Below are 12,245 nucleotides of genomic sequence, written 5' to 3'. Positions count from 1 at the left end.
AGGGATAAAAACACATAGGGGGTCATTACAACATTGGTGGTAAAAGCCGCTTACCGCCGTGCAGAAGACCGCCAACACACCGCCTTGGAAATCTGCCACAGGTATTATGACCCACATCTCGGAATCCACCGAAAGTCAGACACCCACACAAGTCCGCCACACCAAAGGTCAGTGATAAACTAGCGAAAACAAAACCTCCACCCTCACGCCAACAGAAACACGCCCATGCTATCACGACCCACGAATTGACACAGCGGTCTTTCAACCGCGGTATTCCATTGGTGGTACACACTACCGCGCTCAAAATACACACACATCTCCAAAACACCGCCACATTGGACAATTCGAAATACACACACCTGATACACATACACACACCACTCCCACACACCCAACACAATATAAAACACACACCCACATCACCCACAAACCCCTACGACCAAAAATTATTGATGAAGGCCAGAGAGACCGAACAGCATAGACAACCCCACCACACAGAGGCACACAACACCATCACCCACACAACATCCACACACAAAACACCACACACCACTACACATCACCACACTCATCACCACATACACCACCCCACACATCACCTACACCACCCCATGGCACGGCAAAGACACCCCAGGTTCTCAGAGGAGGAGCTCAGGGTCATGGTGGAGGAAATCGTACGGGTAGAGCCACAGCTATTTGGAGCACAGGTGCAGCACACCTCCATAGCTAGGAAGATGGAGCTATGGCAAAGAATAGTCGACAGGGTAAACGCAGTGGGACAGCACCCAAGAAATCGGGAGGACATCAGGAAGAGGTGGAACGACCTACGGGGGAAGGTGCGTTTCATGGTCTCCAGGCACAACATCGCAGCACAGCGGACTGGCGGCGGGACCCCCACCTCCTCCCCCACAACTAACAACATGGGAGGAGCAGGTCTTGACCATTATGCATCCTGAGGGCCTCTGAGGAGTCGGTGGAGGAATGGACTCTGGTAAGTCAAATCTTAACTATCATATCCACCACCCTACCTGCATGCTATCACAGACCCCCACCCACACCCCCTCCCCTGTCACTCCAACTCCTCACTAATGTACTAATAACACAAACTACACATCTCAACACCAAGCCCTGCATGACACAACAAAGCATGGACACCCATCACTAAGGCATGCCCACTGCACATACCCAGAACACCCCCCAACCATCATCACACAAGCCCCCACACAGGAATGCAAGCACTGGGGTACACGGTCACCCACCCATTGCACACCATGACACACACAGATGCAATAATCATGCTTTTACACCCCTGCAGGACCACTACCCAACGTCACCAGACAGGAGGGTCCAGACATCTCTACCCCACCCACAGAAGAGGCCCACAGTGATGACAGCAGCTCTGGCCAACTGGATCCAGATGACCAGCCCGGACCATCGTGGGCCTCGGGACAGTCGGTTCCCTTCGCACAGGCACAGCCCAACACAGACCTTACACCCTCTGGAAACACCAGCACAGCACCCACCTAGCGGGCCCATACCTCCGTACCCAGGACACGTTAATCAGCTGTGTGTCCACCACTACAGGGAACCCAGGATAACCCAGGATAACCCACCACCCAAACAACATCAGGAACCTGGGGGCAGTGGTAGTGGGCACACGGTCCAGGGGACGGAGGCACAGGAACACAGGGGAACTGGGAGGGCTGCTGTGCGACAGGGGGCGGACAGGCCAAGGGAACCCACTCTCTACGAGGCCCTCTCCTCCATCACGGGAGCATACCACCACTCCCAGGAGACGATGGCTACGGTCCTGGCCAAGTTTCAGGAGACCCAGCGCCTGCAGGAGGAACAGTATTTGGGGTTCAGGGAGGAACTCAGAACCATCAGCTCTGCCCTGGGCACCATCGTAAGGGTGCTGAAAGACATACGGAACACCATGAGGGACACTGTGGCACTCCAAGGGGCCCCTGACACTAGCATGGATGATGAACTGCCCATCACCTCCGCCGGCGCTAGTGGACAGGACGCCCCGCCACAGGACCACCACACCAGCACCCCACCCCTGCAGACGGAGAACCACCCCGCAAGAGGTCCCTGAGATCCAGGAACAGGACCGAGCATGATGGCAAGACCCCCGCCAAGAAATGAGACCACCCTGATTGTCATCCCACTGTCCCACTTTGTAACCCTGTCCATATTGGAACTGCCCCAGCTCCACTTCCTATGCCCATATGGGCAGTGCACCTGTAAGACTAATAGACTGGACTCTGCCATGGACATTCCGCCACCATCACCCCTCACCATTTTACCACCCCCTACAATAATTAGCAGTTCAATAAACACCCTTGAAGCACAAAACAATCTGGAGTCAGTCTGTGATTTTGAAAATGTGTATTAGCTATGACAGTGACAAAATACGTTCACAAATGTAATGTCAACATACCTATGTCAGACATCACAAGTCCATGAAGAATGCAAGCAGATGACATACGTTGGTAACCGCACCTCTGAAACCGTAATGGAAATGTACAACTCAGTTACCAAATAGTGCTTGAAATTGACAGACAGGATAGAGGTAGAAGTGTGAAAGTACTTGTAATAGGCAAGAAAGTGTTCTCACCTGTGTGTCACTGGAAATAGTGCTGGATGACTGAGTCCCTGTTGTCAATGTCTTCTTCCTCTGCTTCCTCCTCATCACTGTCCCCAGGCTCCACAGCTACCACAACACCGTCATCTGGACCATCCTCCTGCAGAAAAGGCACCTGGCGTCGCAAAGCAAGATTGTGAAGCATACAGCAGGCGATGATGATCTGGCACACCTTCCTTGGTGAGTAGAATAGGGAACCACCTGTCATATGGAGGCACCTGAACCTGGCCTTCAGGAGGCCGAAGGTGTGTTCGATCACCCTCCTAGTACGCCCATGGGCCTCATTGTAGCGTTCCTCTGCCCTGGTCCTGGGATTCCTCAATGGGGTCAGTAGCCATGACAGGTTGGGGTAACCAGAGTCACCTAATAGCCACACACGGTGCCTCTGGAGTTGACCCATCACATAAGGGATGCTGCTATTCCGCAGGATGTAGGCGTCATGCACTGAGCCAGGGAACATAGCATTCACCTGGGAGATGTACTGGTCTGCCAAACATACCATCTGTACATTCATGGAATGATAACTCTTCCGGTTCCTGTACACCTGTTCACTCGTTTGGGGGGGGACCAAAGCCACATGGGTCCCATCAATGGCACCTATGATGATGGGGATATGTCCAAGGGCATAGAAGTCACCTTTAACTGTAGCCAAATCCTCCACCTGAGGGAAAACAATGTAGCTCCTCATGTGTTTCAGCAGGACAGACAACACTCTGGACAACGCGTTGGAAAACAGAGGCTGGGACATCCCTGATGCCATGGCCACTGTTGTTTGAAATGACCCACTTGAAAGGAAATGGAGCACTGATAGCACCTGCACTTGAGGGGGGTTCCCTGTGGGATGGCGGATAGCTGACATCAGGTCAGGCTCCAACTGGGTACACAGTTCCTGGATTGTGGCACGGTCAAACCTGTAGGTGATGATTAAATGTCGCTCCTCCATTGTCAACAGGTCCACCGGCGGTCAGTACACCGGAGGATTCCGCCATCTCCTCACATGTCCCAGCGGACGGTGCCTAGGATGGACAACAGCGACCACAGAGTCAAGCAACTCAGAGGTATGTGCCTACAGCTACACAGAACACGAAACATAATCCAAAAAATTGTCTGTATGTGTGTTGAGTCCAGGCCTAGGTATGTGTGACGCAGTTGAAAATGAAGCCATGTGGGCCCCTGAAATGGCTGCTGCCTGACCTCTAAACTGGGACAATGAGATGTGAGGTAACTGCGCTGGCGTTGTACACCGTTGCGGTAGACGGTCGAAGACCGCTGCACAATGCTGCATTGGTTAACATTGGACCCTATGGGTCCCAGGAGCCAATGACGAAGTGCGCCGGCGGTGATGATACGCACCGCCGCGGACGTCACCGCCATTTTTTATCTGTTGAATCACTCAAAACCTGATCTTCGACAGGAGAGGACCTATACTGCAAGTGCTGCTGTGACCTCGGTCTGGAAGAGACAATGGCTCGTGTGTCTGGGGAAAGGGCCCCTGCCTTCACTGCACAGGAGTTGCAGAAGCTTGTAGACGGGGTCCTCCCCCAGCACACGCTACTCTACGGTCCTCCAGACCAACAGGTGAGTACACAGGGAGCAAGTCGTATGGGCTATGCCTGGGTGGAGAGGGCTGGTTGTAAGAAGGAAGGAGGCAGAGTTCTGCGAGCATGAAGGACTGTGAATGCATGTGCCACATGGCAAGGGTAGGGATGTGGGCCACTCACTTCGACGGTGCAGTTGGTAATGACTTCTCTTCTTCCCCTGTACATTTCATGTAGGTCAGCGCCCACCAGAAGAAGGATATTTGGCATGCCATTGCCAAGGACGTCCGGACCCTGAGGGTCCACCAGAGACGGAGCACCCACTGCCGTAAAAGATGGGAGGACATTCGCCGCTGGAGCAAGAAGACAGCGGAGGCTCAGCTGGGGATGGCCTCCCAACGTGGGAGGGGTGCCCGTCGCACCATGTCCCCCCTGATGTTCCGGATCCTGGCGGTGGCCTACCCTGAGTTGGATGGGTGCTTGAGGGCATCACTGCAGACACAAGGGGGTGAGTACACTCTCATGCAGCGGACTTTGCGCGCAGTGAAGGTGTCTGGGTGGGGGAGGAGGGCTGTGGGTTTCCCTAGGCCAGGGCAAGTTCCGTAGGCTATGCCCCTCCGTAATGCAGGCCATGTGGCACTCCATCCCACCTCTGTAGAGTGCCAAGTACAGGTATACATGCCCCTGTGTCATCTATGTGTGCTGATGTCCACCATAGCCATGTAGGCCATAGCCCAGGAACTGCATCAGTAGAGCCCAACAGCGCAGCGTAGTGCAGGGGGCTGCTGTGTCTGTATTGTCCGCCAATGGTAGCGGTAAGCTATGCACTCAACCAGTGGGACGGAGGGCGAGGGGACCTTCACGGCGGTCACAGGATCAGCAACCAGCGACACGGACTCGTCCTCCGATGGGAGCTCCCTTGTGGTGGCGGCAAAATCTGTGCCCCCCACTTCTGCAGGTACAGCCGCCACCCCCCCTACCAGCACCGCCCTCCCAGCAGCCCCTCAGCCTTCGCCCCGTGCCCGCTCACCCAGGAGGGTGGGCATCACCTTCGCCCCAGGCACCTCAGCCCCTGCCCCTGTCACCTCTGCTGCCCTCAGTGAGGAGGCCATTGACCTCCTCAGGTCACTCACTGTTGGGCAGTCTACCATTGTGATTGCCATCCAGGGTGTAGAAAGGGAGTTGCAACACACTAATGCTTTCCTGGAGGGCATTCATTCTGGTCAGGCTGCCCATCATCGAACCCTGCAATCTCTGGCCTCAGCACTGATGGCAGCCATTGTCCCTGTCTCTAGCCTCCCCCCTCCAACTTCCTCCACCCAGACCCAATCCCCTTTACCCCAGCCTATCCCAAGCACATCATCAGACCAGCCTGCACACACGTCAACACACAAGGGAAGCTCAGGCAAACATAAGCACCACATATCCCACAGGCACTCACGCAAGCATCACCCACATACAGACACAGCAACATCCACTGCCTCCACTGTGTCCCCCTCCTCGTTGTCTCCCTCCTCCCTCCCAGTGTCGTCTACACTCTCACCTGCATGCACTACCACTACAGCCACTAGGTCCCGCACCAGCACACCCACCACCACACCCCGCTCATCTGCACTCACCACCCCCACTAGCATTTACACGTCCCCTGTGCCCTCTCCCAGTGTGTCTGTGATGCCCCCTCCCAAAGTACACAAACGCAGGCACACACCCACCCAACAGCCATCCACCTCACGACAGCCTCCAGCGCATGCACCTGCACCCATATCAACAAAAGTTACACCTCCTATAACCACCTCCTCTTCCTCCACTCCCAGACCCACTCCAGCTACCCGCCCCAGTGTTCGTAAGAAACTTTACCTGAGCAACCTTGACCTCTTTTCCACCCCCCACTCCAATTCATAGGTCCCGTACTAGCACCTCAGCCAAAAAATCTCTGATACCAGTGGTGCCTGTTAGAGGTATGTGGAGTGCACCGGGCACCAGGGCAGCCAGTGTGACATGGAGTCACAGCACAGCCAGTCCCCCCCCCTGTGAAGCACCAGAAGTTGGACAGTGCCCGACGGGATAGGGGGAAGACTCCAGCCGGCAAAGCCGCTCACAAGGGTCCCGAGGGGAGTGTCCACTCAGCTGTGACTTCTCCCAAGGTGGGGAAGGGGCAGAAGACAGCGCCAAAGTCTGGGAAGAGCAGCACGGCGGAGAAGCCCGCCATCATCCCCGGTGCCCAGGAGGCCACCACCAGCCCCATCGTCAGTGGCCAGGAGGCCACCGCCAGAGTCAGTGCCCAGGAGGGCAGTCCCATCGTCACTGGCCAGGAGGCCACCGCCAGAGTCAGTGCCCAGGAGGGCCCCGGCAGCCACAGCCCCGCTGGGCAATGAGGGACCGCCATGGCAAACACCGCTGCACAGGTCAGAGACAGCAAAGTCAAGCACCGCTGAATAGGGCAAGCACCGCTGAACAAGGCAAAGACCGCCATGGCAAGCACCGCTGAACAGGTCAGAGACAGCAAAGTCAAGCACCGCTGAACAGGGTAAGCACCGCTGAACAGGGCAAGCACCGCCATGGCAAGCACCGCTGAACAGGTCAGAGACAGCAAAGTCAAGCACCGCTGAACAGGGCAAGCACCGCTGAACAGGGCAAAGCCCGCCATGGCAAGCACCGCTGAACAGGTCAGAGACAGCAAAGTCAAGCACCGCTGAACAGGGCAAGCACAGCTGAACAGGGCAAGCACCGCCATGGCAAGCACCGCTAGCTCATGTGCGGCAGGGGCAGTGACGGAACTGGGACCGTCACGGGGAGAGTGATGCACTCTGGGCACCAGTTCCCCTCCAGAACCAGTGGAGAACAGCATTCACTCCGTGTGTCCTTAACAGGATGAAGCACTCTGGGCACCAGTCCCCCTCCAGAACCAGCTGAGAACAGCATCTACTCCTTCTGTCCTTAACAGGATGAAGCACTCTGGGCACCAGTCCCCCTCCAGAACCAGTAGAGAACAGCATCCACTCCGTCTGTCCTTACCAGGATGTAGCACTCTGGGCCCCAGTCCCTCTCTAGAACCAGTGGAGACTGTTATCGACTTGAGAGACTGTGGCTTTGCACTCCCCAGGATTGAACAGTGGGCAACCCACCCACTGTAGAGACTTGAGAGACTGTGGCTTTGCACTCCCCAGGATGGTACAGTGGCCAACCCACCCACTGTAGAGACTTGAGAGACTGTGGCTTTGCACTCCCCAGGATGGTACAGTGGGCAAACCCCCCACTGTAGAGACTTGAGAGACTGTGGCTTTGCACTCCCCAGGATGGTACAGTAGGCACACCACCCACTGTAGAGACTTGAGAGACTGTGGCTTTGCACTCCCCAGGATGGTACAGTGGCCAACCCATCCACTGTAGAGACGTGAGAGACTGTGGCTTTGCACTCCCCAGGATGGAACAGTGGGCAAACCACCCACTGTAGAGACTTGAGAGACTGTGGCTTTGCACTCCCCAGGATTGAACAGTGGGCAACCCACCCACTGTAGAGACTTGAGAGACTGTGGCTTTGCACCCCCCAGGATGGTACAGTGGGCAAACCACCCACTGTAGAGACTTGAGAGACTGTGGGTTTGCACTCCCCAGGATGGTACAGTGGCCAACCCACCCACTGTAGAGACTTGAGAGACTGTGGCTTTGCACTCCCCAGGATGGTACAGTGGGCAAAACCACCCACTGTAGAGACTTGAGAGACTGTGGCTTTGCACTCCCCAGGATTGAACAGTGGGCAACCCACCCACTGTAGAGACTTGAGAGACTGTGGCTTTGCACTCCCCAGGATGGTACAGTGGCCAACCCACCCACTGTAGAGTCTTGAGACTGTGGCTTTGCACTCCCCAGGATGGTACAGTGGGCAAACCACCCACTGTAGAGACTTGAGAGACTGTGGCTTTGCACTCCCCAATATACATCAGTGGGCATGGAGCCCCCTCGTGGATCTAGCGTGGTGCTGTCATCCGGCTGAGGTGCCCCCCCTTCCCTTCCCCCTGAGGTGCCTGTTGTATTTCGATCTGATGCCCCTGCAGTGTTCTCTCCGTTTTGCTCAGGTATCGTGTGTGGGCCTCGCCCATGCATTTTGGGCCCAGTTGTCCACGGACATTGAATGGTGCATACCTGCACTACTAATCGTGATGTATATTTTGTTGAATATGAAATTATATCTGTATATATTTGCTTACTGTATTTTGATACATTACAATGGTTGAACTAATTTCCTTTTGTCTTTGCATTCTTCCGGGGGGCGGGGGGGGTTGGGGGTTGTTACTGTAATGTTTGGTTATGCATTGGTGTGTGTGTTGTAGTGGGTGAGGGTCGGGGTGGGGGTGTTGCGTGTGTGTGTCCCTGACTTTTGCCTCCCCTATGTTGTAGGTGCAGTACTCACTGTTGTCTTCGGCGCCGGCGTTGATGATGATCGTATAGGAGCAGGAAGACTATCGCAGGGAGTATTTGGAGTTCCGGCTCTATGGTGTCCTCCTTCCTGGTGGAGTGTGTAGAGGTGAGAGTTTTCCCATTAAAATGGCTGTTTCCGCCGTGTTTTTATCCACGGTGAATCTGCCCCGGAAAAGGTGGCGGATTGGTAGGTTGTGATACTGTGGGCGGCACTTTGTCTCCCGCCTGTCTGTTGGCGGTGACCGCCGCGCTGTTTGTCTGTACCGCTGTGGCGGTTGGAGTGTTAAAGTGGCTGTTTTTGTTGGCGCTTTCCACCACGGTCATAATTCCCTTTTTTTTTCGCCGGCCTGTTTGCGGTCTTACCGCCGCTTTAACACCGTCCGCCAGGGTTGTAATGACCCCCATAATTTCTTCTGCAACCCTTTTTTCCAATTTTTCTGTAAAAAAACAACATTTCAGCTGTGTTTTGGCTAATTTCTTGGTCTCCTCCAGGGGAACCCAGAAACTCTGGATACCTTTAAGATGTTGGAAAAAAAAGGATGCAAATTTGGTGTGGATAGCTTATGTGGACAAAAAGTTATCAAGACCTAAGCGCAAACTATCCCAAATAGCCAAAAAAGAGCTCAGCACTGGGAGGGGTAAGGGAGAATGAATGCCCACCAGCTAATGGGTTAAGATTCCATGGCAACACAAACAATGGCAAGAATAAAATTGTAAATAAGATTTATCAGACTAAGCTATAGACATCACTTTTACTGCTATTACTTTATAAACTTACTTCAGCCGTTTTATAAAGCCTACCTTTGCCACATTTTAAAGTAGACATCTTTAAATGTTTTTGAAAATAGGTTAACAGTTTTTGCAGTAAATGTGCCCACGCAAATGTCCACAAAATACATAGTTGTTAAAAAAGCACAGCATGTCTCCATTTTGAAGTCAGTCAGTAAAACAACTTTCGATTGACCCTGTTGCCCATTAGTTTAAAATAATTGAAGCATACCTGCTGGTGACATCTGTAAACTTAGTTCTAAACATACATCAATTCCCTCTTAAACGACGCAAATGTCATTTAAGGATTGTAGTTTACTTGCAAACATCAGTTAATTTAGTAAGCATTGATGGATCTTTTCAATTCTGTGTTTCTATTTTTTGAAGTTATCTTGATGATAAGTGTGTGAAAGTCGTTATTTAATTGTACACACTGTTAATGTTTTTATAGCGGAGACTGTGCCTTGGACTCTTTACCAAGAAATGGTCACCAGACACAATTGTTAGGCTAGGAGTAGTTTCATGACTCTGGCAAGATAACTCTGTACCTGGGGATGGATTGGAAATGAGTTCCTGGATGGCAGTGCATAAAAGCTATTCTCTGTTAATATGTGTCACTTTTGATCTTGTGAAAATCTCAGTCCCTTGAACATTTTTGACCAGTGATTTAAGGATGCAAACTGCCCTGTCACAGCAGGAGCCTGCAGCAGACCTTCACACAATGCCTGCAAGACAATTAACTCAGCACACTTCTACTGACATATTTGCCATCCAGGCATATTTTAAATAAAGTGAAGGTGACAGTGAGGACCTGATGTACGAAGGTTAGAGAGTGTGATTCTTACATTTCATAAATTAAGAAGTATGTGCCCTCTTTAAAATAGTGTTTTTTTAATGTTTTTATTTGCTATTTACTGAATTGGTAAAAGTCGCATCAATTGCGACTCGACTAAGGTTTAGCGGTGATGACAAAACATAAACCAGGAAGTACACGCAGGGAAGGATCCTGAAGTTCAGAGGTGTATGGGAGACAAAAATAGAAGGTATAGAAAATGGTTTTTGAATGTATAGGCAGGGAGACGGTCTTGATGGGCTGGATTCCAAATGTATGTAAAATATTCCTCCTGAAAACTGGGATTTGCCGGAACCTAACAAAATACTTAGGGCCATATGTACGAACACATTTTCCCATTGACACAGAATGGGAAAAACCCTTTGCTACATCTGGCCCTTAATTACTAATTTTATCAGCCCCAAAATGCACTTAAAACATTAGCAAGATCACCAGAAGATGATATCAATATGGGCGATATGCGACGGCTGCCTCCTCTCCTCATGGATATTCCCTCCCTATGGAACCCCTAGTGCAAACAACCCGAACATCAAAACAGTTAACTCGGGGCAAAAATAAAATAAAATCAGTTTCTTCGAGTATAACGTGCTATGTTTAAATATTGAGTTGGGAGACCTCTATTAACATCCTGATTCAAGAATTAGGTGCTTTCCTCAAGGTTGGCAAAACACACACTTCCCAAATATTAGAAACAGCTCTGCTCAACTAAATTTAGGTTGGCTACCATCAGCCTTAAATGGTAGTAGACAACCTTGATGTTTTAAAACTCAGCCTCCCCAACTAATTCTAGTGCTAAACTCAACAACATCCTTGAAATTGTGCTTGTAGAACATTAATGGTGAGTACATCAAAAGTCATAATAATCACCAAATTGAGTGACCAGGGTAGGAGCCACAAAGTCTAACCAGCACCACAATATCTTTTCTCATGTCAATCGTTTTGCTCCACTACCCAGTCTTTCTAGACCGATTGACTTTTTTCAGTTCCAGTGTGTATTCCAAATACTTATGAAATTTCAAAGCCATCTGACATCGATAGAATCCAATCTTGTGCTATCCGCATATCTCCTATTTCAACTGGCCCAAATGAATTGTGATTTTTCTCCTGGAACTTGGCGGGTATTCGTGAAAAATTGGATAAGCAAGATTGGTTGAGAACTGTTTATTCTTTTGACGTGGTGTGTTGTTAGGAAACTTGGACTAAAATAATTTCATTATTAATGGCTTCCAATCGTTTTGTGTCCATGCTATTTCTTCGTCATCAGGCAATTTGAAGGGTAGCCTTGGAGGTTTAGGTTCTCTTAAGTTAGCCAATGTATTAATCACTAAATTGCAGTGTTGCCCATGATATCGAATCTTGTCTATGAGGCTGCCTGATTCCTGTTTCTTTTTTTTACTTAATTTCTACTTTAATTTATTTCAAATCACCCGATTGACCTGATTCACAAAATGGACTGTGGATAGACTTCAGTGTCGCTTAGACTCTTTTAATAAATATGATGGATTTACAATTGAGGGTAAATCAAAAGAAATCTTTTCTGATGGTTCTTGGCCCTAAAACTACACACTGACGGAGATTTTATAGTGATGCAGTCCCAATTACCAAATTTCAAAATGTTATTTGCTTAGGAATCTTGTTTCATTCAAATTTTAAATGGGATTGGTTCTTGGCCCCGAGAAGACTAAACATGGAAACTGCGGCCAATGACACTTAGAAATTTACCATAAAGTTCAAACAAAACACAGTTGATGTACTTATCTCCCTGTATAAATCAAAATGTCTTTCCTTGGGTTTGTATGGGTCTGCAGCCTGGGAATATATGGGGTACCAGCGTCAGCATGTTGCTGACAATACACTTCTAGCCAGATTACTGGTAGTACCTAGGAGTACTGCCAGCATTATTACTCATTCAGAGGTTGGGTTATCCTAGATAGAGGATTTGGTTCATTTAGCTCCACTTATGCTTTGGGTGAAAATCTGGTGCTCCCCATATACTGATTTTTCTTACCAAAATTTGGAA

This window comes from Pleurodeles waltl, chromosome 3_1 (genome assembly GCF_031143425.1).
Source record: "Pleurodeles waltl isolate 20211129_DDA chromosome 3_1, aPleWal1.hap1.20221129, whole genome shotgun sequence".
NCBI lineage: Eukaryota > Metazoa > Chordata > Amphibia > Caudata > Salamandridae > Pleurodeles > Pleurodeles waltl.
This window is presented reverse-complemented; position numbering follows the sequence as displayed.